The sequence below is a fragment of the Leopardus geoffroyi genome, chromosome D3 (genome assembly GCF_018350155.1).
Source record: "Leopardus geoffroyi isolate Oge1 chromosome D3, O.geoffroyi_Oge1_pat1.0, whole genome shotgun sequence".
In the NCBI taxonomy this organism is placed as follows: domain Eukaryota; kingdom Metazoa; phylum Chordata; class Mammalia; order Carnivora; family Felidae; genus Leopardus; species Leopardus geoffroyi.
Window position 1 is genome coordinate 67934675 of NC_059339.1, and position 27393 is coordinate 67962067.

The following is a 27393-nucleotide window of genomic DNA, read 5'->3' on the forward strand; positions in this document are numbered from 1 at the left end:
CTGCTCTCCCTGCCTCCTGTCTGCTGCCTCCTTCTGGTTTTGGGCTTTTTCCCTTCCGGGTCAGCACGGTTCAGGAGGGAGCACTTGGCTCAGGAGGCCATTGGAAAGGTTCTATCAGAGGCCCACAGGCACATGCTTTTCTGGGAGTGCGGACAGAGCGCTGGGTGGGAGTGAGAGCCCACATCTCTCTTGGGAGGACGCCCGGGAGCACAAACAGTAACTCACTGTAAGCCATTAACACTCTGTGACACCTTCCCTGGGCCTCAGTTTCCATTTCTGTAAAATGGGCGCCTTGGAGCTGCCCCTGTCTTCGTCCTTGAAAAATGGCATCTTCCTCTAAAACCAGGTGAGCGGACAGATAGTTTGCTTTAAGTTTTGTTAGAATTTCTACGCCTACATTGTGATTTGAACAGTCCCACTGTGTCGAGGGCACTGGACTTGAGACCTGATGAGGAGAATCAGCAGAACCCCACCCCCACCCTGCAGTACAGGAAACTATTGTTCGCTGAAATTCCTCTCCATGCCAGGCCCTCTGCCCATGGAAAATATTTATGTTTATTATCTTATTCAGTCTTGACATCGACTCTGGGAAGAGATGGTTATCATCCCCATTTTCCCCAATCTGACAGAGTTTCTTCAATTTCTTAAAGTCCTGAAGTGGTTTCCTACCCCCTCCAGGATGAAATCCCGCACCTCGCCACTCCCTGTTAGCTCACTTGGGGCAGCTCCTACCCCATTCATTCTGGTTCCTGAGGTCCCTTCAGATCCTGCTTCTCCCCAAAGAAGGGCCAAGACCTGGGGGAGGCCAGTGAGGTGCCCAAGGAGCAAAATTTAAGGAGGTCCTCACTCCCAAGTGCCAGGGCTCCACTGGCACAGCCCTGAGCATGAGGCCTCCTTAAATTTTTTTTTCTTTTTTTTTTTTTATTGTTCTTTTTCTTTTTTTTTTTTTTTTTAATTTTTTTTTCAACGTTTATTTATTTTTGGGACAGAGAGAGACAGAGCATGAACAGGGGAGGGGCAGAGAGAGAGGGAGACACAGAATCGGAAACAGGCTCCAGGCTCTGAGCCATCAGCCCAGAGCCCCGACGCGGGGCTCGAACTCACGGACCGCAAGATCGTGACCTGGCTGAAGTCGGACGCTTAACCGACTGCGCCACCCAGGCGCCCCGAGGCCTCCTTAAATTTTGCCCTACAAGCTGCACTTGCCCCACAGTCGCTGTGTCTTCCCTCCCACAGGACCTGTTTCTTCTTTGAAGTTCCCTTAGCCTTTTGGGGGGGGGGGTTCAGATTTGATTCCTTGCCTGAGCCTCTCTCACTCCAGGGCAGAGACCACTTTTCCTCTGTCCCCATCCTGAAACCAACTGGGCACAGGGCTTTCACACCTCCAACCCTCCAACGTGCTCCCCTCTGCACTTATCTGCTCTCTGCTGCATGTGCCTACGGCCCCGATTCTCCTCTTAGCATCGACATAAAAATAATGATTTTTCTTCTCAATGAAATATTATGTAGCCACTAAAAACTGTGCTTGCCCGTGGGTGAATTCTTCTATAACCTCGATGTAAAAAAGGCTTTCTAAGTATGACTGAAAATCCAGAGGCAATTACAGAAAAGACTGATGCATCTGACTATATAAAAATAAAAACAATTTAGGGGTGCCTGGGTGGCTCAGTGGGTTAAGCATCTTTATTTCGGCCCAAGTCATAATCTTCTGAGTTCATGAGTTCGAGCCCCGCATCAGGGGCTTAGGCATGTGTGCATGTGTGCGTGTGTGTGTGTGTGTGTGTGTGTGTGAACTCTTAAAAATTGAGAAACGAAGAACCAAAACCCAATAGAAAAGTAGACAATAGAAAAAAGAACAAAAGAATGGATAATTCACAGAAGTAATATAAAAATTATCCTTAAACCTATGAAAGAATGTTCAACTTCACTCATGATAAAAGAATTGCAAATTCAAACTACCTACACCAAGGTGCCATCTCATACTCATGAGACCGACAAAACGTCCAAAATTGACACGACCTTCTATTGGCAAGATTGGGAGGAAACAGGTCAGAAATCAAAACAGTACAACCGCATGGAGGGGTACCTGGAAACACTTAACAAAACTACATGCATATTTACTCTTCCCAGTAATCTCACTCCTAGAAATTTGCCTGGAGGATACACTCCCGAGCATTGAAACACACACACATTATTTGGAATTGTAAACCACAGGAAACCACCTAAACAGCCATCCAGAGGAGAGCAGGTGCATAAACTATGGCGCGCACACACACACACACACACACACACACAGAGTACTGTGCCAGCTATAAAAAAAAATGTGGAAGGACCTCAATGAATTGGCATGGAGTATCTTCCAGGAGACAATATTGAACACGTAAAGCAAAGTATAAAAAAAGGGTATATGATACGGTCTGATACGGTTTCTTCTGGGTAAATAAAGAAGGGAAAATTAAAAAACATATATAAAAATGTGCTTATCTTTACAAAAAGCCATAGAATTGTAAGCATAAAAGAATTAAGTTGGTTAATGCAGGGGGCGGGGAATGGGGCTGAAGGAATACAGGAGAGTGACACATCTCTTAGTGTCGGTTGTGTCGTTCTGACTTTTGAAAGTATGTTAACATTCTACCTATTTTTAAAAATTTAAACCAGTAAGGGGCGCCGGGGTGGCTCAGTCGGTTGAGCATCTGTCCGACTTTGGCTCAGGTCATAATCTCGCAGTTAGTGAGTTCGAACCCTGCTTCGGGCTCTGTGCTGACAGCTCAGCGCCTGGAGCCTGCTTCAGAATCTGTCTTCCTCTCTCTCTGCCCCTCCTCCGCTCACAATCTGTCTCTCTCTCTCAAACATAAATAAACATTGAAAATTTTTTCTTAATTTAAATAAATAAGAATAGGAAGGGGAAAAAACGCCTAAAGCTGAAAACACACTGGAAAAAAAAAATAAACCTAACTGTATTTCAAATAAATACTCTTACCACACTGAAGGGCAAGGAAAGAAAGAAAGGACTACTCCAAACTATTTATGAACAAAGCAGGGAGAGGGAAGGGAAGGTTTGTTGATTGCAGTGGTGAAGCAATCCTGACATTACTTTGGACGCGATATAGGATTAAGTAGATGACTGAATGTGTTGATGGCTTTGGGGTTTCCACTGTGGGCGAAGGATACATAAGTATGGAACGGGGAGAGGCAAGAAGCAGCCCTGAAGAGGTGGACTGGGATTGGAGGTACTGGTGTGGACTCGTGATGAGTAGCATACGAATATGTAAACGTATACGCATGCTTCTGTGCATACGTGCATACATGTATACGTATGTGTGGAAAATATGTGTATGTATATGTGTATAAACATGCACCTATTTCCTAGTTCTGCCCCCGAAAGGGCTAAGGAGCAAAGGTACCCAGAGGCAGTGGGCACACCCAGGGCCCAGACTTTGGTCTCTAATACCACTCCCACTGAAAGGGAACAGGCACCTCAGAGAAATGACTGGTTGCAAGGCTTGTTCGGGGGTAGGTACCTGAGGAGCCTGGAACCTCTTGTTATCCCAGAAAGTAAGAAAGCGCTCCAGAATCGGGATGGTGGCATATCCAAATATCATGGGAGTCAGTTTGTAGAGGCTCCCACTGGTGAAGTCTGGGGCAATTTATGCACCAAAAGAATTGAGCACAGTGAAAAACAATAAACCACTGGAAAAAAAAGGAACTCGTCGGTCCACACAGATAGATACGTTTTACTGCTTATGATCGTAAATATATACTGACCAGATATATCGTGCTACTGTAGAATGCCAAGGGCTTTCTACACTACACACTATGGAGGTTGTGCTGGAGCTGGAAAACCACCATTTTTTTTTTTTTTTTTTTTTTTTTTGGAAAACTACCATTTTGCAACCATCATGTTAAGGATTGGATCAGGCAAGAGGCATCAATGGAGGCCCCCCCCTGGGAGAAACTGATGAGAAGCAGGGTATTTGCTTCCCTAAAACGTCTCCCCACCGACTGCTTACTAGTTCCAAGGGAGAACAAAGATAATGATCATGTAGGGGGAAAACAGGTAATACTTTGACCTGGAGATTAAAATTAACGTCACCAGTGGGGGCCAGGAGCGCCCGCGGATGTGACCGCGTGAGAAGAACCCACGGTTGCCTCGGCAGGATTCTGGCCAAGGCTGCATAATCTGGATCTCACCACAACAAAACATTGCAAACCCCCCAAATGGGGACCGTTTTATTGAAAATAAGAAGGGGGCATTGTGTCCTTCAAAAGTGTCAATGTCATAAAAGACAAAGAAAGGCTGTAAAAATGTTCTCCAATGGTTCACACAAAATGTGTAAGTACGGGTGTGTGTGTGTGTGTGTGTGTGTGTGTGCACGCGTGTGTGTGCATGTATGATAAAGCACACATGATAAAGGAAGTGGGGTAAAATTTTAACAGATGTGTCTAGGATAGAAGGATCTAAAAGCCGTCTTTGTATTATTTTTATTTGGGGCATTTTTCGGTAATTTGAAATTACTTCCAAATAGAACAATTTTAAAAAAACGTTCCAACTTTTGAACGACATTCCCTTCTCTGCAGGTGCAGACTCTCCTTGGCCAGGGGACCCCTGGCAGGCAGCCAGGCCAGGAGGCAGATCTGAAATCCAGCCATCTGGGAAATGTGGCCTTGAGCAAGTGACTTTCCTCCCTGTGTCTGATCCTCCTCTGCAGGGAGATACCCACCTCGAGGGCTGGTGGACAACTGAAACAGATTACGCTGGTGAGCGCTTAGCTCTATGGCCCATCAGTGTGAGCTGCGGCTTCACTGGTCTCATTTCTCATCAGCAGAAATCCCGGCTGGGTGCAGAGCTGAGAGCCGCCTCCAGTGCCGAGAGCCACGGGTGCCCTCCAGTAGGACTGTGGACCCAGGACGAGCAAACGGTCTAGGGCTAGCCTCAGGCAGGCCGCCACCTGGCAGAACTCCTCTCTGGGCAGGCGGCCCCCTGTCCTGCCTTGGCCTTGGGAAGTCTTTGTGACAGTATTGTTCTGGCAAAAAGAATCGTGATCCCTGGAGAATAGGCCGGGGAGGAGGCATGTTTCTTTGCACTGGGGGCTTTCTTGGAGGACCTGAAATTGGCCTTCAGAGCAGGCCTGTCCTCACAAGGACGCTGGGCCTCCTCCCTCTCTACCCCTGGTCTGTCATTTAGAGAGGACTCACTGTGCCCCTGTCCCCATGTGACCCTCCTGACCACTCTCTACCCTCTCCACTGACCGCTACAGACCACAGCAATGGGCTCGTTTCCCTCTGCTCTCTTTTCTGTTGGAGGCCAGTGGGGCCCTGGGAGGAGGACGGAGGGAGGGATGTCAGGTGTCGAATGCCTTGTCTCCCTGTCTTCGGGGGCACCTCAGGGCACAGCCCAGGTAGGGTGGCCCCCTGCAGAGCACCCTCGCTGTCTCTGCCCTCAGCACCCTTCCTCTCCTTTCCCCTTCAGCCCTAGGGGGTGACTGCGCCCCGGTGTTGGGGATCCTGCACCGGGTCCTGTGGATTCGCTACCCTGCACTGGCCTGGGGACTCAACTGTCTCCAAATCGCCAGCATTGAGGGCGCTCCCTGCTCCCTGCTGGGCCCCGCTGCAGGGAGACACCTGGGTGGGGGTGGGGAGGGGGCGGTGCCCTCTCCCATCCGCGTGTTTAGTATTTGTCTGCCTGGGAGGCCCCCTATTACCAAGCTTAGTGAGGGGACCCACCTCGAAGCCATTCACACAGCAGAACAAAAGAGAGTGCCTGCCACTTCAGGCCTCCTCCCGGGGCTCATCGCTGCCTGTTACGACTTCATTTCATCTTTTCATAAGTTACTGTTAACTGAGAAGCATTACAAGAAGAGAATTAAAAGAGAGAAAAGTTGGTGGAGAGATGCCTTTTTTCCCCTGGTTTAAACCTTTTGTTATCGACTCTTCAGGAATCTGATTCAACCAGAGGAACACGTGGCAGAACACGTTATTCAGAATTAGTTCCGAGAGACACGCGAGGGGCTCTTTATTATTCATCCTTCTAAAATCAAAATATTAGCTAATGCCTCTTGCGTCCTCAGAGCGGGTCTGGCAGCTTCTCTGATGTATTGTCCTACTTGAAAGTGAAGAAGAAGGCCATTCCTGCGGAAGCCTCCGTCAAGCCCCTCGGACTCCCGCGCACACAGGGACGGAGACACCCAGACATGCCTGTGCCTGAGACCCTTGCAGCCCTTTGTGTCGCGGCCAGGCTGCCTCTTCCACGCACCCCCTCCCTGCGCTGGAACGCCCCCCACCGCCAAGGAGCCCAGGGTGGCCTGGAGCAGAGGGGGGAAGCCCCTCCTGGTCCCAGGAGCCCAGTTTCCCATATCCAGAGCCAGAACTGGTTTGGAAGGGGGTGAAGGGGTGATGACTCAGGGACCCTAAGGCTTAGAAATCAAAACTGCTGTGTATGTTTTCTTGGATCCCTGCTGCTGCCTTCATTTCTGGAAGGAATACCACAATGCAAACAAATTCTATTTCTTCAGCAGGAACAAACAAATTTGGCTTTTGGTACTCTGAGCTCTAGAGTTACCCAGAAGTGTCATGATGACATTTTTAATCAGGCCCCTAGGAAGACAGTGAGGTTCTTAGCTCGCTGGGGTGGGGGGGGGGGGTGGTGTTCACTGGCCTTGAGGACTGTGGGTGGGACGAGTACTCCCAGCTGATAGAGGTTGGCTAAGCAGCTTCTGTGCCTCGTAGCCTTGGCAGAATTTCCTGGAGGCTAAGTGGAGCAAGGAGGGCTTCCTGGAGGAGGTGGTATTTGACAGATGGCTAAGCACTGGAAAGGAGAGAGTAGAAGGAAGGCAAGGAGGAATGTGAGCAGGCCAGGTGGGAGGGAGGCAGGGCAAAAAATGGTCAGAGGTAAGGCTGGAAGGACCTTGACCGCAAGTGAAGGTATTTCTTCTTTTGTTTCCTTGAGCAATCTTAAATTCACGATTAATCTCCCAAGACCTATCTTGTTGGTAAATGTTGATTTCTCCTGTGCACCTGTTCATATTTCTGATGGAAATGTATTATAAAATCACTCCGTTCGGGTGGTGATTACCATGGTAATCAGGCATGCTTGCTGACAGGCCAGCACTCCTATTGAAAACAAGATTCGGAAGATAGGGGCTTTTATGTCACTTAGGTTGTGCCCAGGAGAGAGAGGGCTGGGAAGCAGGTGTGGGGGGCTGGGTTCCTTCTCCGGGGAAGTCTTGGTGGACAGCACAGCCCTTCGCTGGAGGAGGGTTCTGTAGGAAGATGGGGGAAAGGCTAGACGGAGGCGGGTAAATGGGGGTCCTCTGCAGCCTGCATACAGAGGGGCACAGCTGTGAGGGATCCCATGTGAAGAGAAAATCAGAGCTACCAGAAGCCCAAGATCAAGAACCTGGGCTAGGATATCATTCAACCTCTTACCTCCACCGCAGGAACCACCTCTGTGCCTTTTAGAATATTGCAAAGATGGGGCGCCTGGGTGGCTCAGTCGGTTAGGCATCCGACTTCGGCTCAGGTCATGATCTCACGGTTTGCGGGTTCGAGCCCCGCATCAGGCTCTATGCTGACAGCTCAGAGCCTGGAGCCTGCTTCGGATTCTCTGTCCCCCTCTCTCTCTCTGCCCCTCTGCTGCTGTGATCTGTCTGTCTTTCAAAAATAAGTAAATGTTAAAAAAAAATTAAAAAAAAAAGAACATTACAAAGATGTTTCTATCATGGGATTATGGTTCAAGGTGTGGGGAAAGCCCCAGGCGTTTGAACGGCATTATCTAGTCCCGATGCAGTCTAGTTTAAATTCGCAAGAGCTCCCACTAGACTGCTGGATTTCAAATCCCAGCTCCACCCCCTTTACTGGCTGTGTAACCTGGGGCAAGTTACTTAACCTCTCTTTTCCTTCTCACTTGCAAAAAAAAAAAAACAAAACAAAACAGATAATGCAAATTTCTAATGCATTTGATTATTGTGAGGATTAAGTGAATTGATGCCTGTAACACGATTAGAACACGCCCACCACAGAGTAAGCACTCACACACGCTGGGGACACAGCAGCGCCTCCCCCCACGGTGGATGGGGGACCGGCAGGATTGAGGGTACAGCCACTATCCCGGACTTGGTACAAACATCGTCTCACCTCCTTCTCCTGACGCCCCCACGGAACTCTGAACACCGAGCAGACTGCCGCCCTGAACCACCCCCCCCCACCCCCACCACCTCTCTACCCACAGCATTTTCTGTTTCCTTCCCCAAAGACGCTGGCTTACTGACCTCTGGCTCTGCACCCAAAACGGCCCTCCTTCTCAAGCCCATACCCTGACTGCAGTCCTGGGAAGATCAGGCCTCGCGGGCACAAGGTTCCAGAACACTCACGTCCTAGAAGTATACAAACATCTACAGCTTTTAGTCCCGTTTCCAAGCGCCCACAGAGGTTAGATGTTGTCTGATGAACGACAATCACCATAGGAATAGCAATACATACACTTCTTCCTCATGGTGTCCCAGACTCTACACTGCTTCTCACCTTAATATAATAAAAATTTGTCATTAATGGAATGATATTACACTCCACCAGACACCGTATGATCCAAATCAGGCCAAGAGCGGGGGGCTCTGCCTCGCGGAACCCACCCCACCAGCGGCAGCTGACAGGCCGTTATTCTGTGTCCTGCAAATTCTGTGCAGTGATAAGGAAACTCCACCAATTTGATGCTGTATCTGGCTGCAGGTTGGGGAAAGAGATTATTTCAATCAAGATAATGACTCTATTTCTCGGACGGAAATGAGATTTTTTTTTTTTTTCCGTTGCCTCGTGGGGGTGCCACCAAAATCTGTCTCGGGGCTCAAACTGGTCATGCACAAGTTAGAGGATTTTCGGGCAACCTCCGAGAGCGTGAACACGACACAGAACTCAAGGGAGTGAGCCCGTTGGCAAGAAACACGTGCGTGCGTGCGCGCGCGCGCGCACGCACACACACGCGCCAGACCTCTGAGATTACAAAGTCAGTTCTGTTTGGCCATTTATAGGCATGAGACAGCACCTGTGAAACCAAAATTTGGAAGATGAGCAGGTAGTGTGAGTAGGATGGCCTGGATTTCAAGGCAATAAGGATAACGAAGTTCCAGAGACCATGCGCTTAGCAATGACAGGACGTGAGTAGCCTAAACCTGCCCATCACGTAGGGAAGATTTCCTGTGCAACTCTGTAGACAGATGGCCCAGCGACTCTTCCCGCACCTTCCACGACAGGGAGCTCACCGGCCTCGGTCCTACTCCATCGCTATGTTGAGAAAGTACCTCCAAACCGCAGCAGTCACTTTATGAAAGGAAACCACAGTGAAAATTCACAAGGTGCTGATGCTACGATGCATCTAAACCCATTATGGTGACAACACACGTTTCAGGAAGTCAGCAAACGATATGCAAACGATGGTAGGCAATCAGTGCAATGAGTCGGGAATAATTTGAACTAGTGAATTTGGTGCAATTTTTAATTATTCTAAATATTTGCGAATTTCGAGGGCTGTAACACAGCATCTCCAATTCTTTAGAGGTGATTTGCCTTAAGGAGGAAGTAATAATAATTTGTAACTCAGACATCAATTGTTTCTATAGTAACTGTAAAAACTTTGGAAACGTTTGCAAAGTTTACATGCGTTTTGAACGTTCCCCTGGGGGCTGACTTGGTGGATTACTCTCTCTCTCCAAATAAGAGGCACATTTTAGCTCAATTCCTTCAGAAGGAAGGAAGAGCCCCAGCTGCTGGCTCTTGAGTGGTCTCTTACTGGACTGCACCAGGCCCACCAAAACTTTGAAATCTAAGCCACACCATTATTGCGGTGCCTAGACTGTCCTTGGAAAGTAACACAAAGACCCTGGTAATGTTGGTTTTGTCGCCAGGAGAGGATCCAGGCAGCTTGGGGACAGAAGCGGGAAGGAGACTTGTCACAGGACACCTTTTGGTATTTTTGAATTCAGTCATGGGACCGTATGACCTATGAAGAGTAAAAGGACAGTTTCGAAAAGCACATCCATGTTTCATTGAACACAGGCGTTGATACTTACGATTGCTATTGTAATACCGACACTCTTAAAATGCAAATTTACGACAGTGGAAATTGCGGCCGAATCAGGTAAAAGCCATATTTGGCTGTCTTCACGGTAGTGATGCTCACAGACACGAGAGTAGGTGCAACCAATGGCCCCCCTCAGACTCCCTTTTCTCGCTGGGACGCCCACTTCCCAGCTGCTTTCACCTGTGGTGTTCTCCCGACCCTGGCTCTTGGTCAAGGGCATGCCTTGGAGGTCACACCGGCAGCACTGTTTCCCAGGAGTGGCCAGTGGTGAATGAGGGGTTACTTGAGGCCTGCCCCTTGCTGCCAGGCCAGACACCACGGAAATCCACATGGGTCAAGCCAAGGAAAGACTAGCCCTGGCACATCCCCTCCCTCCCTGACAAGTAGTCCCTAAAAGCTCTCCCTTGGTACATCGCATGCACCTGAATCCCTGTCTCAAGCTCTCCTTCTAGGCAACCCAGCCTAAATCAGCCAAACCGCAGCTCAAAATGGAACCCTCTAGTATCTTTCCAGTGGGTTGTCCCTGGTGGTAGAAACACACAGGAGCCTGCCTCTTTGAGGCAGGCTGCCTTCCTGCCCGGCCCAAAGATCACCAGTCGACACTGCACATCCCATGAAAGCCAGCACAGCAAAATGCTGACCAGCCAGAGCAGAGAGTTCCCACCAGCAGAGTCCTGCGGGACCACACAAATACTCTTCTTCTCCAGGATGGCTGAGCAGGAGGCAGGGGCCGACTCAGCAGCCTATCCCCCAATCAGATCCGCAGTTACGTGCCCCAGAAAGTCAGCATAATCGTCAGCTCGATCGCTTCTTGGCTAAAGAACTCAAGCAAAATATTGATTCCCAGCCTCAGTTTCCTTATCTGCAAAATGGCACTATCTACAGAGCCTCTGCGAAGCTCATCTGAGGCTATATTGTCAAGTGTGCTGCAAACTGGCAAAATTATACACGTGTTGGTTCTTATTCGTGAGACTAAGAACATGCTAGCTTCCCCTGCTTGCTTGGAACAAGTAATCAACCTTTGCCAAATAAGTAAATCTGAGCTTCCTCTCATCTTGGGCATCGTACCTAGAGCTCCCTATGTGAGAAGCAGCTCCAGAGAAAATCAAGTGGACATTGGGAGCCCTGTCCTGGTGACTGTCCACCTGGAGCTCAGGGCACCTCCTCATGGATCACACGGGTCTCAGGTGGTGGTCAGCTGCAGCTGTCTGGAGACGGCCCCCTCTCTCTATCCTCTCTCTCTCTCTCTGACATCTAGGGAGGATCCCCAATGTGAATTTCCTATCATTGATCCAGGGTCTGTATTGATCTCAGATACAACTTCAAGTTTGGTGAAAACTCCATGCGGCCACTTTCATATGGGTCACAGACAAACTGGCAGAAACTCGATTTTATTTACATAAATGAGGGATACCTTACTCCATCCTGATTTTTTTTTTACACATGGACCGTTCACGAAGCCACTTCTGGCCCTTTACCACTTGGTCCTACCCAATGTCACTGGCATTTTCTCCCCCCCCCCCCACCCCCCTCCAGACTATCTAGGACCCCTTCAGGATGTCTATGACATCCTCCCCATAGGCCTTTGGGTGTTCCCATCCTGGCACCTGTTCCTGCCCCCACACCCTGACCGGCTTCCCTCCTCCATCAGCCCAGTTCAAGTCCCTCTGTCCCCAGGAAGTGTGCCCTAACCACTCCTGTCACCAGCACTTCTGGCTGTGGTGTATGTGCCACACTGGACTGTGTGCTTGATCGTAAAGGTCTTTAATACCCTCACATGCCCGGTTTCCTCTCCTCCCACCCTGGACTGAAGGCACCTCCAAAACAGAGCCTAGGCCACTGCTTCTCTTTCTATCTCTGGCTATTTCTTGCCAGGCACCTGGCGATTAATAATATTCTCAGCTTGAGTAAAACACTGGGCTGTATGATTGCTCTTAGTTCAACACACTGTTCAACGGCCTATATGAGAACGTACAGTTCTAAATAGGGTCAACCCGGCAACAAATTCAGAATTGTACAAACTGTTTGCGGCTCCAGGGCGAAAAAATGCACACCTTCCTTACCCTCCCGGAGTCCTGCTCTCCTCCCAAATACTAATCAACCGCAAGGGAGTCACTCTTTCCTGAGCCAGTGGGAGGGCAGAGCCTGGGTTCCAACCATCCGCCTTCTGCTGGCAGCCTTGCATTCCTGAGTCCAGCCCCACCCAGCCGGACGCACCTTCCAGAAGAACCAAAAGCCGACTCCATCAAGGTCATGACCCCTTCCCCAAACAGGGAAACCCGCCTACTCCCAGGAACACTGTCAAACCACAGACCTGAGAAAGCAAAATTCATACTCACAGGCAATGATGCCTTCGTCTTAAATTTCAGGCCAGCAGTTTCTCTGCAAACCTGCTCATTTCCTGCAAAGAGAAGAAAGGGATGGAGAAGCATATTAGCATCTGCTCTGGTAGCCTTTGGCAGTTTCCTGGCCGACCTCGGGCTGCTGCACCTTCTCTCCTTCTTACTCCCAACAGCACGCTCCCCTCCCAGGAGCACCGCGTGCTAGCTGGGTGCGCGCCCCTGGCTCCCCACACGCCTCCCTCCCCCTCCACGGCGCCATGCCAGTCTCAGATTGACCACTGCCTCCAATTCCCTGAAGGCGCCGGGCTTCTTCCCACTCCGGAGTGAGGCCTCCTCTTCTGTAGCATGGGGTTGCCTAGCAACCCCGTGCGCCGGCTCGGAAGGCCCTCCTAAATTGGACCTCACAGCACAGGGCATCTCCTTGTACAGCTGCCTGAATCTTAACAATCTGGCTCTGAATAATAACACAATGGTAATTGCATGCATGGACCCCAAACTACATTTAAATAATGTTCAAGAGCTGACACAAACCAACAAAGGCCAGAAAATGCATTGCGGAGGTTGACCGTAAGGCCAGGCGGGACGTTCGGTGCGGGAGGGAGTTGACACCAAAGACTTGAGTTAATGACAATGCCAACCTGAACTGTGAATTCTCCTGCCTTTCTGCCTGAGTGTGTCACCGCTTTAATGTGCTTTAAGTGAGTTTGGGATCTGTAGAGGCAATTAATGCCCAGAGATAGCGATGCTTCAAGACAGGATGCCCTTTAGTGCATCAGCAGCACATGCGGGTTTTTGGAGGGAGAAGGCGAGAGGACGACAGAGGACAAGAAGGGAGAACCGTGCATGAGTGATGTCCCTTGGCTTTTACGATCGTGGCTAAATACATTTCAGAAGGCGGGACAGAGAACTTACCAAGCGAGAGCACAAAGCACTTGCAACCTCAGCACGGCTGATGTGTTTCGGGATAAGAAGTGAAGGCCAAGAGGCTTGAAGCTGGCTAACAGGCACACTGAAGCGGCTTAGCGTGGTGTGGGGACGGCCGTGCGTGCCAGAGTCCAGCCTTGAGTCTGGGTCCCTGGCACAGTGTGACAAAGAGCTCTGCTCAAGGCACAAGAGCCTTAGCACGGCAGGAGAAGGCAGCCATAGCAGCGAGGGCCTGCGGATCAGCCCCAACTGTTTGAAAGCCAAGGCACTTTTTTTTTTTTTTTTAAAGCTCAAAATCCTGCTGCAAGGGACTTAAACAGATATCTGCACACCCACGGGTGTAGTAGCGTGATTCACAACGGGCAAGAGATGAAAGCAACCCAAGAGTCAGTGGACAGATGAACGGATAAGCAAAACGCGGTCTATGCGCACAGCGGAATATTATTCAGCCATAAAAAGGAGGGCAATTCTGGCAGGTGCTACAACATGGATGAACCTTGAAGCCAAAAAGACAAATACTGGGGGCGCCCGGGTGGCTCAGTCGGTTAAGCTTCCGACTTTGGCTCAGATCATGATCTCCAGGCTTGTGAGTTCGGGACCCGCCTAGGGCTCTGCACTGGTGGTGTGGAGCCTGCTTGGGACTCTCTCTCTCTGCCCCTCCGCCTCCTCAGAATAAAGAAATATACGTAAAAAAAAAAAAGACAAATACTGTAGGATTCCACTTATACTGACATCACAGAGACAGAAGGAGACTCGAGATCACTAAGGGCTGTGGGGAGGTGGCGATGGGGAGTCAGTGTTTAGTGGGGACAGAGTCTCAGTTTGGGAAGATGAAACCGTTCTGGAGACGGATGCTGGTGATGGCCACACGGCAACACCAATATACTTAATGCCCCTAAACTGTACACTTAAAAATGGTTAACAAGGTAAATTTGGTAGTGTATTATTTTCTCACGATTTTTAGAAATTCCCCTGAAATAGTAGTACAACATACACAAGACTTCCGTCCGTCTTCCCCTTGGAAGTCAAGAGTGGCCTGTGTCATCCATAAGCTCAGACAGGGAGAGACTGCCACCGGGACTCAGGGACCAACTGGACAGTGTGGCTCTGGGCCAGGGAACCCCACGGCTTGTTAAGCGTGGTGTTGGCGCAGCACCGTGTCAGATGGAGGCGGCTGAGCATCGCGTAACAGGAATATCTTACGTCCACCTCGTAAGGTCCAAACACCATCACCCTCCAGAACGTGGCCTCCTTCCACCCAACCGGTCCCACCCATCGTGCCCCCTGCCTGCTTCCTCCTCCATCCAGCTCTGATGACACTGTCACTGTTACCCTTTGCCGCGTCTCAGCTCCCTGCCTAGAAAGCCCCTCCCGTGCTGTCCACCTGACCTGCTCCGACTCTTTCTGGGGGGCTCACAGCAAGCTCTGCCTCCTTCATGGAGCCCTCCAGATGCTCCCCATTGTGCTTTCTCTGAGTGCCGCAGCCTGCAGTCAAGCATTTGCTTAGTTGGGTACTACCTTACTCTCACGTCTGGAAGTCTTGCCTCTCCCGGTGCATCCCCGGCAGGACCTCCGGACAGGGACTGTCGCTCATCTTTTTTGCCTGCCATGGACCGTGGCTCAGGGCTGAGCACACCACAGACCATTCCTCCCTCAAGGCTCTCAAAGGGACAGCCGCCCTGCTTCCCCTCCCAGGGAATCTGACCACAGCCCCCCGGCCTGGGGTGGAAAGCACATCTGCGGGCTGCCGAGCCCTGGAGCTGCGTATTCCAGGCAGGCATGCAGATGCCTTCAGACATTTAGAGGTGCGACTCGGTGTGTGCAATGAACAATTGAGCATTTACAGATTTTATTAATTTGGAAAGGTCATTAGAGCTAACAGCTTCTCCAAGTGGAAGTGAATAAATAGCGTGCATCATTTTTTTTTTTTTTTCTTCAGCGTCCTGAGCTTTTTCTTGGAAGGTGCTTTTAAAACCTCAAAAAACAGCGTTGTATTGTTACAAGTTAAAAAGGGGTGGGGCGAATGCAGGCTTGTGAGACAAGAGGAGGCCCACGGAGCTCTGGATGAGCCTCTGCCTTTCTCTGAACCTGCACCTTCTCATCTGCAGAAGGAAGGAGTGGTCACTAAGCTCCCTCCAACTTAAAATAAACTGACATTACGACACGAGGAAACGTGCGAAGTTAGCAACTCTCCAAGCTGACCGTTACGCCCCACCCCCCAGCCCCACCCATCCTACCAGCTGTTGGACACTATTGCACCTCTAGGTAGCAAAGGTGCGAGTCTGTGCCCAGTGATTTCGGGGGCCTTCCCGGACCCTGGCCTGGAGGCTCTCAAACCCACAACCTGGCTGCCTCGCTCTCGTTAGATCATCAAGGAACATTCTGGACTCATGACTTGTTTTCTCAAATCTCCAGGAAGGGCTGGAGATGGGCCAAAGTGTAGCATCCAGGTTCCATCTCCCCGGCCGGCCCTTGGCTCCATGACCGGCTGGCACTGTCTGTCAAGGGCCAGGCCTCTGTGGGCAGCTGCTATTGGTTCTCCCGGAGGCGGGAAGGAAGGAGCATTCAAGGAGCAGAGGGGTCAGGTTCCAGCCTGCTGTCATGGAGAGAGACGGTTGGCCCTTGACCAGACCATGCAGTCCCACATGCCTCCCTTTCTCTGAGTCCCCTCTTCTCTCTGCCCCAAGTTCTGACAGACACCAGACGGTGGGAGGCCCATGGCTGCCCATGCTCCTGCCTCCAGACCACTCACGACTTTTAGTAGCAATAAGACCAGGTCTGAATCACAACTGTGTGATCCACAACCTAATAGTAATAGTAACATTAGCACCGGTACTAGTTAATATTAACTAATATTGGTGCGATGCAGTCCTGATTAAAAGGGTATTTTCCCACTCGCTTGGCAGACAGGTAGGAGAGACTTAATTCATGTATTGAGCGCCTGCTGTGTCCCAGGGTCTTGGCTACCTGTTGGGGAGGTAGACATGAAAAGGTATGTTTCTTGCATGCAAACTCTTTGCAGGATGGTTGAAAGTCAGGAAGATGGGGACACAGAGAAGCTGAGTAACTTTCTCAGAGGCATTCATCTAGCAAGTTCTAGCAGTGTTCAAACCAAGTCCTTGGACTCAGAGGCCTTTCCCAACGGTTCCTGCATTGCCTGCGAGTGTCATATACGTTTAGCCTGCACGACACCATCCAGAAGGGACCGACCAGAGGACGGCATGGTTTAGGGACAGTGGGAGTTTATGCCCAGAGTGAACCGATGCCTGTGGATGTCAGGCCATGTTGGCCCTGGACACCCCAGGGGGGCAAACCTTGGCTGGGTCCAGGTCAGAGCCTACTGCAGACATGGCCTTGACCTCTCACGGCCTTTCTGCTCGTTAATAAAGACCCGTCCTTTCGTCAGAAGGGCTGCAGAGATGCTGCCTTGAGAGCGGATGCAAATTCAAGAATTTTTTTTTTTTTTTTTAGTCTGCACTAATCCTTGTCTTCTGGGCTGCCAATGCCCTTACAATCAGCATGTGACATACATTGGTTATTGTTCTTCTGAAGTTCTCTATTGGCTTTTTGTAAATGATGTCTTGTGCTTGGAGGAGCCCTATAAATCCCTGTATTTACAGCCAGGGTACCCAAGCCCAGAGAGGGCAAATAACTCATCCTAAATCATGTCAGAGATAAGACGAGAACCAGAACCCAGGTCCCCAGGGCACCAGCCTGGAGCCCGCATACACCCACCCGAAATGGTGGGAAGGCAGGCTCAGGCTGTGTCCGGCTTAGCCCCCACCACAGCCCCTCAGCAAGCATGCGTGGCTGGGATGAGGGCTCTCTGACGCCAGATAGAGGCCAGCACAGGCAGATTCCCCTCTCCGCCCCCGTCAATGACACTAAAGTGATCAACTCTGCCTCCTCGCCTTGAGTGGCGAGCCTCACAGGGAGGGGCAGAGGCCATGAGAGGTGCCCTTGGGGACGGCAAGGTCACAGTCTCTGCCGCAGGGCCTGCGGCTCTCAGGAGGCCACGACGTGCTGTGGTTTGGAGCCAGACTGACCCTGCTGTGTCACTTTGGGCAAGTGACCTAACCGCTCTCTGCCTCAGATTTTCCCCAGCAGAATGGGCAGGATCATGGCGCCTATTTCCTCCCTCGCAGGGGTTAAGGAAGAATTAAATGAGAAAACGGAGGGAAAACATGGCACGGGGACTGGCATTTGCGTAGTCTCAGGTGAGGTGAGTGAGATCAGCTTTTCTCTGGAAGGACAGTTCCGTGAAGAGGGAGACAATCTGACAAGGCTACATACCAGACGATGCCAGCCGTATGGCATTCTGGAAACGGCAAAACTCAGAGACAGTAAAACGATGGGCGGTTACGGGGGGAAGAGAAGACAGATGAACAGGTGAATCCCAGAGGAGGTTTAGGGCCGTGAAACTACGATCCTGCGATGGCAGATACGTGTCTCTATACGTGCAACATCCATAAAACTGTACAACACAGAGTGAACTCTAACTCTAATGTAAACTATGGACTTTAGTTCACAATGACGTATGAGTACCAGCTCATCAGTTGCAACAAAAATACACGCTCATGCAAGATGTTAGCAATAGTGGACGCTGGGGTGGGGGAAGGGAGAGGAAAAGGGGTAGATGGGAACTCTCTGTGTTTTCAGCTCAATCTTTCCATAAACCGCAAACTGCTTTAAAAAGTCAAGTCTATTAATTATTTTTTTTTAAAAAAAAAGATCAACCACGCCAAAACATAGTACTCAGGGCCAATCAGCACACAGGCCATCACTGAGCCACCACTGGGCATCTGGGCCCCATGAGGGGGACTGGGAGCCGGAGCAGGAGACTAGCACGGCCCTCCCAATGTGAGGTACCACTGTGTCCCGTGTGCGGTGAAAATGGAAAGCCAAGTGGGGGAGCCAGCAGGATAGAGCACCGCAGCAATCAGGACATCTCTGGCTACTGGGCAGTGACTCGGCCTTAATTTACCCTTCCAGAGCACACAGCCTGCACTCGCCTCACCCTCTCCGCCTTCCAGAGGGGGATCAAAAAGAGACTCGGCCTCTCACCCGCAAGCCAGACTCCTCCCAGCCTTTTCCTGCCCCTCCACCCCTAACACCAATATAGTAGGTGCTTGAAAAACATTGACTGGATTAAACAGTGATTATCTGTATGCCTCTCGCTCTCCCCACCAAAGGAAAGAATCTGACTGTAAGCCTCCCTGACCCCCCCCCCCCCCAGCAAAGTATTAGCTGAACAGGGCGTGAAGAGCGGAATCCAGGCAAAAGTAACACTCCGACGGTGGGGAGACGCTGTGTTTGGTCATGGGGCCACCGTCCACAGTCTTGACAGCGTATCTCTGAGGGGCCTCCCCCAGCGCACCTGGCACAAGCTGGCCCGCTCAGCCCTGAGCCCCCATCTAGCAGGATGCTGGCAGCTGAGCCCCTGCTTCACCTGGGAAGGGCCAAGAGGCCAGTGTGCCCTGAAATGAGGGGGCAAGTATGGGGAGTCACCTCAAAGCAGCCTGCAGGGGCAGCGGGGAGGCTGAAGCAGAATGAAGGCCCTCAGCCCAGGGCCCGGATGCGGGGGTGGCCCCGGAAGTGTTTTTAGAGCAGGAACTGAGGTCCAGCCCATCTTACCTAGCACAGCAGGGCACCAAGCAGTTTGGTCTGGTCTGATTCTGAGAAAGGAGTGTTTGCGTGTTGCTGGGAACAGCATCTTCTAAGGCAACTGAATCCTCCTTTAGTCATTGCTTTGGGGGTGATGGCCCCTTCGAAGTCCAAATTTCTGTGACCTTGGCCTAGAATCTTAAAATAACCCTGAGAAGGAGGGAGGGCTAAGCCCGGAGCAAAGCCAACAGTGGGGCCTGGCCTGGGGAAGCAAGGGAGGGGAGGAGAGCCTGTCTAAGGATCAAAGGCCCAATCTCCCTGGTCAGGCTGCCTGGCCCAGGCCTGGCTGTTCAGTCACGCATATTTTATTTTTTCTGGCCTCAGGGAAGTGTTCCTGGGGCTGGGCAAATCTGAGCAAGAATCTGCCAGCAGGGAATGAACTGGAGCAGCTGAGAGAGAGGGCAGTGGCTGCCCACATCCGCCCCCTGGACCCCAGCAGCCCCCTGCCCGAGGGCTAGGGTAGGAAGGGGGAGGGTGTCCACTGAGGGGGGCCTTCCCACTGCTCCCTGGCTGGTGAAGCAGGACAGGTTAATTCTCAGTCACAACATAGGCAAAGAATATGCAGTTTTCTCATTGCAAATAACAGCTCACATTTGGCAAAAGGAAAAGCGGTCTCTACCACAAGGAAACGAAAGCAAGCATGCTAAGTCTTCGTCTGCCGGACCCCTGCAGGGGCGAGATGAGGTAGGGGCGGCTCAAGAGGGTTCTCCGGCCTGATCTCACTGGCTGATGGCGTTCAGGGGAACACATGCTGTGGAACTTGCGTGGCTGGGTGATGGGACTCCAGCCCCGCTGCCTGGTTCTACGGCCAAGTGGACTGGGATTTTGAGGCTGGCAGAGGGCAAGTGTGGGGAGCGGGAATCAGAGGGCGCAGTGGGAGCAGGCCTGGTCAGCCCGAGCGGGGAGTGATATCAGACAGGTAATGGCGGCGTTCAGGGCTCCAGACAGCGGCATGGGGAGGCGGGCCTGTTCCGTCTTCAGTGATCACAGGCTTCCCCTGGACAGCTTCTCCTGCTTCTGTGGGTCTTGCCCCCAGCCCTGACCTGGTTCCCTGAATCCTGTTGCTCTCTCTCCTCCCTCTAGCTAAACCTGCTTTCCAGAAAGTTCCATCTCCACCTGGTATCCATCGTGACGGAATACTTAGCGCCAGCGTTTCTTTCTCTCAGAGAAAAGGCATTTCCAGCCTCCTCTCAGGTGGGAAAATTATATCCCCTGGGAAAGGGATTTATTTCACTTTTAGTTTTTGAACTCCACCATTGACTCTGAATAACACGGACAACCAGTACGTAAGTGACACACAGTAACCAAGAATGCACACGTGGATGGTGTGCTGGGCGTGTGGAAAGAGGACCAGAGGTCCTTACAGCAGGAGGGGCGCCCCTAGAAGAAGGCTGACTCTAAAACTGTCCCCTCTAGCTCCTGCCCCTTACCTCCCTGGACACCCCCACCATGGAGCATGGGTAGGGAACCCATACCTTTTATTGTCCCAACAGGGACCCTTTGGAGAGTGAAGGGGGATACCACTAGTGATCTAGGGACAGCAGGCATAAAGCGGCTGTCCCAAGTCACCCAGCTGTGTCACCCAGCCTTTGGGGCTTGGAAAAACCTAGTCAGAGCTCTTCTCTGGAACTTGCTTGGCATCAGTTAGGAAAGAGAGGTCTGCCTTCACCATCCAGCTTCCCCTCTTAGGAGGAGGCATCAGAAATGATCCTGAGAGAGGCCACCAGGCATTATCAGCGCCCAGCAGAAGCACCACATGTATCCATGTGAGACGTAAGCACTCCTGTCTGGCCCTACTGATCCTCAAGGCTCCCCACTCAGATCTTTGCAGACCCCACCTCCTACAAGAAGTCTGCCCAGAAGCTCCATTTCCCTCAGCACTGTGTGAGTGTGTGTGTGTGTGTGTGTGTGTGTAAAGAGAGGAAGAGCGAGAGAGAGAGAGAAAAGGTACAAATGACAAAGGAAATGGCATACAATTCTCACAACAGACGAGTCTAGGATATAAGACTGTCCAAGCTCCTCAGGCAGGTGGCCGTCTCCCCACCAGCTCATTGGCTCTTGGGGACAAGCACAACTGTGAATCATTCATCTCTGGACCCTCCTGGCCCTCCCCTCTCCTCCCTACCCAGGGCCCTGATTACAGAGAGTCTCTGATTTAAATTTGCTGGAAAGTACCGAGCTGAGCTGAACTCCTGCAATTTGCCCCTCAGTGCTATAGACCCAGGGCTCTAGGAGGGGTCCTGTAGTCCCCCAGGGGTTCATTGATTGTCTCACATCAGCTTATAAGTCATCTTCAAGGCAAATACTCCTGAATCTCCGTGACCATGATAGTACTGTTCACGGTGGCATTTTTGCAATCCTGCAGGGTGGTGATTGTTGAAAGATAGTAAGGCAGTCAAGACTAAGTGCAAGATGATGGTGCACTCAGTAAGTTTAGGGGGGTAATCGGGGAAGGCTTCCTGGAGGCAACAGATAGTAACCAGAGGCTTGAAGGATGGGGGGGATATCAACAGTAGGAGCAGAAGACTGTCTAAAAATGGCTATGGAATCACTCTGTCCCACTGTGATAGCTGTGGGAGCAGGGGAGAACACAGAGAACACAGGCTGGACTGAAGCTTCTTGCGTAGGCCCCCAGGGAAACATCTGGGAGGCAGCCGAGGGACTGGCCTGGGCTGAAGCCATCCCCAACTTCTTCCCTGGCTACTCCCAATTCTGCCAGCTCTGAGAAACCCAGCCAACTCAGCATCTGTGGCCCCAAATGTAAGCTTGCTCTGCATACCTCTCATTCAGAGGGGAGGGAGCTAGTTTCCAGGGGCTGAAGCCCAGCGAAAACATGCTCTGAGCTGAGCCGGTTGGTTGACTAATCGAAACATTTTAACGAATGTATGCTTGGATATTCATTCACCAAACTTGGGATGTAAAGCCAGGGCCTTTTCCTTAATCTCGCATCTCCTGGACGGAACAGATCCTATTGTCTTTTTTGTAGAGGTCACCCTCCTGCAGCATTGTCCCCACTTTCCAATTACAGGTTTTCTTCAGCGGAATGAGAAATTAAATATACTTGCAAAATAATCTGAGTGCAAAAGTCTCCCTCGATTTGATCGATATTTCCCTAAACTTTCATGGCTATTCACCCACACCCAACTCACCCACATTTTGGAAAAACAGCCATTCTTGTTACACCTTTCCAAAGCTTTAACTTAGCTTTCATTGGGAACAACCTTTTTTTTTTTTTTTTTTTTTGCTATGGTATTTAATTGGTTTGTATAATACTTAATTAAATTGCATAATTACAACAGCAAGTTCCACTGGCATAAACAGGTTTGGGCACTAAGCCAGCTGCCTCTAGGGAAGCATTCGGCTCAGCCGGTGGGTGCAGATGCGGTGGACATTTGGGACAGCCGGCTTCCTGCCTCACCCAAGCATCCCCCAGCTGTGGGCATCAGTCAGAGAGGATGGAGAGAGAGCTCGTGACTTTGGCAAGATGGGTGACTGCAGTGTAGACGGCATACAGCGCTCTCCTTATCAGGACCTGGGTAAAGGTTAATCCTTCAGGGACAAAGGACCAGACACCGGTCCTGCTCCTGCCTTGGTCCTCACCTGATGCTGTTTCCTCCCCCCTCCCCCGCTTCCCCCCTTGCTGAGTTGGCCCCACCCCTCTGGATGCTTTTCCCCCCTCTTCCCCTCCCACAGGCAGGGCGCCCTCTGGTCGCAGCTGTCTAAGAAGGATTTGGCAAACTAACTTTACAGCTTTAGTGACAGGTAACAGCCAAATGCACCACCCTCCCAGAGGTCATGGGAATTTCTTACACTGAGATGAGTTTCTGATGATGTAATCTCAGGCATCTGCAGCAGGTCGGCTGGGGAGAGAGGTTCAGTGTCCGGGGAATGTCTAGGGGTCCTCCCTCAATCCCACGGCCTTCCTAAGGCTGAGCTTTTTGACCCCGTCCAACTGAGTCACAACAATGCACACCTTCCCTCAGAAGATGGGGCTGTGGACTCACCTCTGCCTTTTATTCTTCGTGTTCCCAGATCCCTTACGTGGCAAGGCATGCCATCCCCCTTTTAACCTTTATCAAAGTCATTTTCTCTACCAGAGTCAATCTTCCCCATCTCATGGATCACACAGAGCAAAAGTTCAGACTTAGCTTAAATGACATCAAACCAACCAACCAACCAATCAATCTCAAGTATTCACAGGCACCTACAACTCACAAGGAGGAGAAATACTCTCCAGAGGAACACATGTGCGGTGGACATGGCTCTTTCGAGCCATTCGCCATTCTCCGCCCCTTCCTCTTGGTAAGAGAACCCCCACTTCCTCCCAGATTACCCCTTGCTTTCCCCATAGACAATGCGCTTCCAGGGTGGTCATGGCTGGCTTAAGCCAACCAGCTTAGCTCAGCTCCTTGGTTGTGGTGATCGGACAAATTCTGTGACAGAAGATGCAAGATGTTTGCTGGGGACCTCTTGGGGAGAAGCTCCATTTTTAGAGACGCGGAGGCTGTATGCAAGGCTTGAAGCTGCTGCAGCCCTTTTGTGAACAAGAGTTCAGACGGCGGTGCCCAGCTATAGAAAACCAGAACGGGAGGCCTGAAGAAACTGCTCTGAAGGTCACCTTGCTTCTGGCCTTTTCACTTACCTAAGCCAATACGTTCCCTTTGGTGTCTCCTAATTGGTTATCTTTTAAAAACCAAACTAGTACCTACACAAGGCTTGAAAAATCAGAAGTAATAAAAGCCCAACAGTGAAAAGTAGCAGGCCAAGCTCCGGCCCGCCCGATACTGAGCCCCAGTTCCCAGGGATACCACTTTCAGCTGCTTATCTATTTCTTATGTTCTTTGCTGCTGTATTTCTAAATAGCATGCTGTGTTCATCAGTTGGGGCCGCCATGCCAAAATGCCACAGACTGAGCGGTGGGGGCAGCCGTTGCGGTGGGGGGGGGGGGGGTTGGTGCTTAAACAACACAGATTTATTTCTCACACTCCTGGAGGCTGGGAAGTCCAAGATCAAGGTGCCAGCCAGTTTGGTTTCTGGTGAGGGCCCTCCTCCCTAACTTGCAGGCCAACAGCCACCTTCTTGCTGTGTCCTGACTCAGGGAAGAGAGTGAGCTCTCTGGTATCTCTTCCTATAAAGACACTAATCCTGTCGGATCAGGGGTCCATCCCAATGACTTGGTTTAACCTTACTTCTTTACTCCAAATACGGCCACGCTGTGGGGGGGGGGGGTGGTTAGGACTTCAACATACGGATTGAGGGGGCGGGGGGCACAATTTATTTCATGGCACAGGCTATAAGCCACTATTTCTGGATTTCTCACTTTGGGCTGTTACCTGCGAATGCTGTGTAATAGAAGCTAAGGTTTTATCTCCCTGATGCCGCCTCCTCTAAACACACATTTCTGTTCTCTGTACCTTCAACAGGTAGAGTAGAGTGATACAACCACTTTTGGTTAAATCATTTGCCCGCGTTCCCAGTATTGTGACTGTGGTGAGGTTGCTCAGGGAGGAGCCACATGATAATATTTCCTTTCTTGCATTACTTATTTTCTCTCGTGTCAAAAATGGCTTGGGGCACGTGGGTGGCTCAGTCAGTTAAGGGTCTGCCTCTTGATTTCAGCTCAGGTTCATGATCTCACAGTTCGTGAGCTCGAGCCCCACGTCGGGCTCTGTGCCGACAGTGCCGAGCCTGTTTGGGATTCACTCTCTTGCCCTCTCTCTCTGCCCCTCCCCTGCTCATGTGCTCGCTCTCTCTCTCTCTCTCTCTCTCAAAATAAATAGAGAGAAAAAATGGCTTTATATGCACCTCCCATTTATTTATACACAAACGGACTGCCAGAGCTGTTAAAATCCCTCCTCAATTAGCTCAGAGCATTAGGAATGTCAGTTCCCTTGTTTTTTGTGGGTGGGGGGGAGTCATCCCATCCAGAGTTCCCCACCTTCCAGCCCCAGTCTGGAGCTGAGACTTCAGCACAGCTGTCACCTGGGAATTCTTAAGTAAATCCCTTGTTTCGTGGATCCCATAATGCATTCATTTCTAACGGTACTGTAACAAATTACCACCAACTAAGTGGCTTAAAACAACATAACTTACTATCTACTAGCTCTGGAGGTCAGGTTCTGAAATGGGCCTCACTGGGTTAAATCCAGGTGTGGGCAGAGGTGCGCCCCGTCTGACGACTCAAGGAAAAAGAGGACCCATTTCCTTCCCTTTTCTAGCTTCCAGAGGATGCCCACATTCCTTGGCCCATGGCTCCCTGCCTCCACCTTCAAAGCCAGCAACCCTGGGGGAGATTTTCCGTCCTGCATTACTCTGACCTGCTCTCCTGCCTCCTTCTTTCCCTTCCAAGGTCCCCTTGGGATTACACTGGGCTCCCCAGGACAATCCAGGATCACCTCCCACGTCAAGGTCAGCTGATTAGCAATGATCATTCCGTCTACACCCCGAATACCCTCTTGCCTGTAAGTTCAGACTTTCACAGGCCCCGGGGATTCCGAAGTGGACATTTTGGGGGGGTGGGTCCGTTCTTTTGTCTCCCACATATACCATTCTCTCTGGTGGCTAACTCTCTTGTTTCATTGGTGCCAATCTTCCTCGAGTAGTTCTCGGAGAAAGGGGGCGTAGGAGGTGTGTGCTTGTCTGGGACCATGCTTGTCTGGGACCATGCTTGTCTGACTCCACTTTATGCCCTCTCCCTCCTGAGGGCCTGCTTCCTGCGAACAGAAGGCCAAGTTGAGACCACATTTCCTCGGAAGGCTGAAGGTGCTGTCTGAGTGTCTTCTAACTTCCAGGGATGCTGCTGGAAAACCCAATTCTGTTCTGTGCTCCAACTATTCTATACCACTCACTTTTCTCCTCTCTCGAAAGTTGTGTCATTTTTATCCCTAGTATTCTGAAGCTCCACAATCATGGACCTTGGGGTGGGTTTGTTCCAGCCACGGTGGTCCTTCGTGCAGTCTGGGGGCACGCGCACATCCTTAACCCAGGGGATTTTCATGTATAGCTTCCTAATAACTCCCTCTCCTAAGGTGTCCTTGCTCTCTGTTTCTAGAACTCCCTCCTGGCAGCCCTCCTGGATGGAGCTTCTAATGTCCTTATTTTTTTCTCTCCTAGTTTCTATAGTGCTGTCCTCTTTTCCTACTGTCCGTGGAAGTCCCTTGACCCTACTTTTCAAATCTTCTACTGAACTTTTAATTTCTGCTCTTATATGTTTAGCTTCTCAGAATTGTTCCTTATTCTTTTATATTCCTTTTTTTTTATAACCCTGTTCTCATTTTATGGGTGCATTATCTCCTCTTATCTCTCTGAGGACATTAATTATTCTTTTATTGAAGTTTTCTTCTGCTCCTGGATTTGACTCTACTAATTCTAGCTCTTAGGTTTTTTTTTTTTTTTTTTTTTTTCCGGTTAACTTGTTTTTTTCCCCCCTCTCTCTTTTTCTGTCTTCATCTCTTATGTTACAAGTTTTAACAAATGCCAGGTGATCCTTGACCACCATTAGTATTTAAGAGTGAGACACTAATAAGTTGGCGATTTCTCTACGGGGGATTGGATAGAGTCCCGGTCATTTCTTTGGGGGACTGTGTGCATACATGTACATGGCCACACACGGATATACACGCATACAAACCTAAACGCACATACATATACACACATACATATTCATATATACATGTATACATACATACACATGCAGATACACATACACACATTTATCCAATGTATGAGTAAGGGTTTTTTTTTCCCTCTTGGGCCAATCAGTTTTCTTGCAAGGGGAGCCTGCACTCACAGGTGGATGTCCCACAACTCAGGTATAGTCTTTAAATAAATTCTCCCATTTTGAGTAAAGTGCTCAAACTCACTCTCACTTGTAGGCTGTGTCTCAGAGCCCAGAACTTCTCTGGATCATATCCTTCTGAAAAGCAACCGCTAGTCTTTGACCAAGGAGGAGAGACAGAGTTGTGGGTGGGGATGTGGGGTCTGCTCGTGCTTTATGCAGACTTTCAACCAGTTCCCATGTTTTCAAGCCCATTCTTCACCTCACCTTCAGAAGTATCTAAAATTCCAGCTTCTGATCCGTTTGAGGGTTTGGGGTGGGACCCAGAGCGAATGCTTCTAGAGGCTTCTTCTCACTGCCCACATTTGGGTTCCAGCTGTCCTCTCTGCTACATGAGTAAACATCCATCTGTTGACTTCCCAACCTCCACGGTCTTACTGACATCCCTCACCTGAGGTCATCTCTCCCCTGGGCTTCCCTGTCCTTGTGGACTTTGGCTTTGTCATTTTCCCTAAGGCCATGGGTGGGGGATGGTTAGGAAAGGGGGCAGAGACAAAAGGCCGTGGCCAAGTCACCTTGTTTAACAGGAAGTCTCTCCTTGATCTTGCGGATGC

General features: G+C 50.5%; 1 protein-coding gene across 2 annotated transcripts in view; it reads right to left on the minus strand.

Moving 5' to 3' along the window:
• The window catches only part of ZBTB7C (zinc finger and BTB domain containing 7C), a 352927-nt gene that overhangs the window by 141788 nt on the left and 183746 nt on the right, over positions 1-27393 (minus strand). For both annotated transcript variants that reach the window (XM_045458926.1, XM_045458927.1), the window contains exon 3: positions 12412-12473. The gene's annotated coding sequence lies outside the window, so the exon portion shown is untranslated. The remainder of the gene's footprint in view (positions 1-12411; positions 12474-27393) is intronic.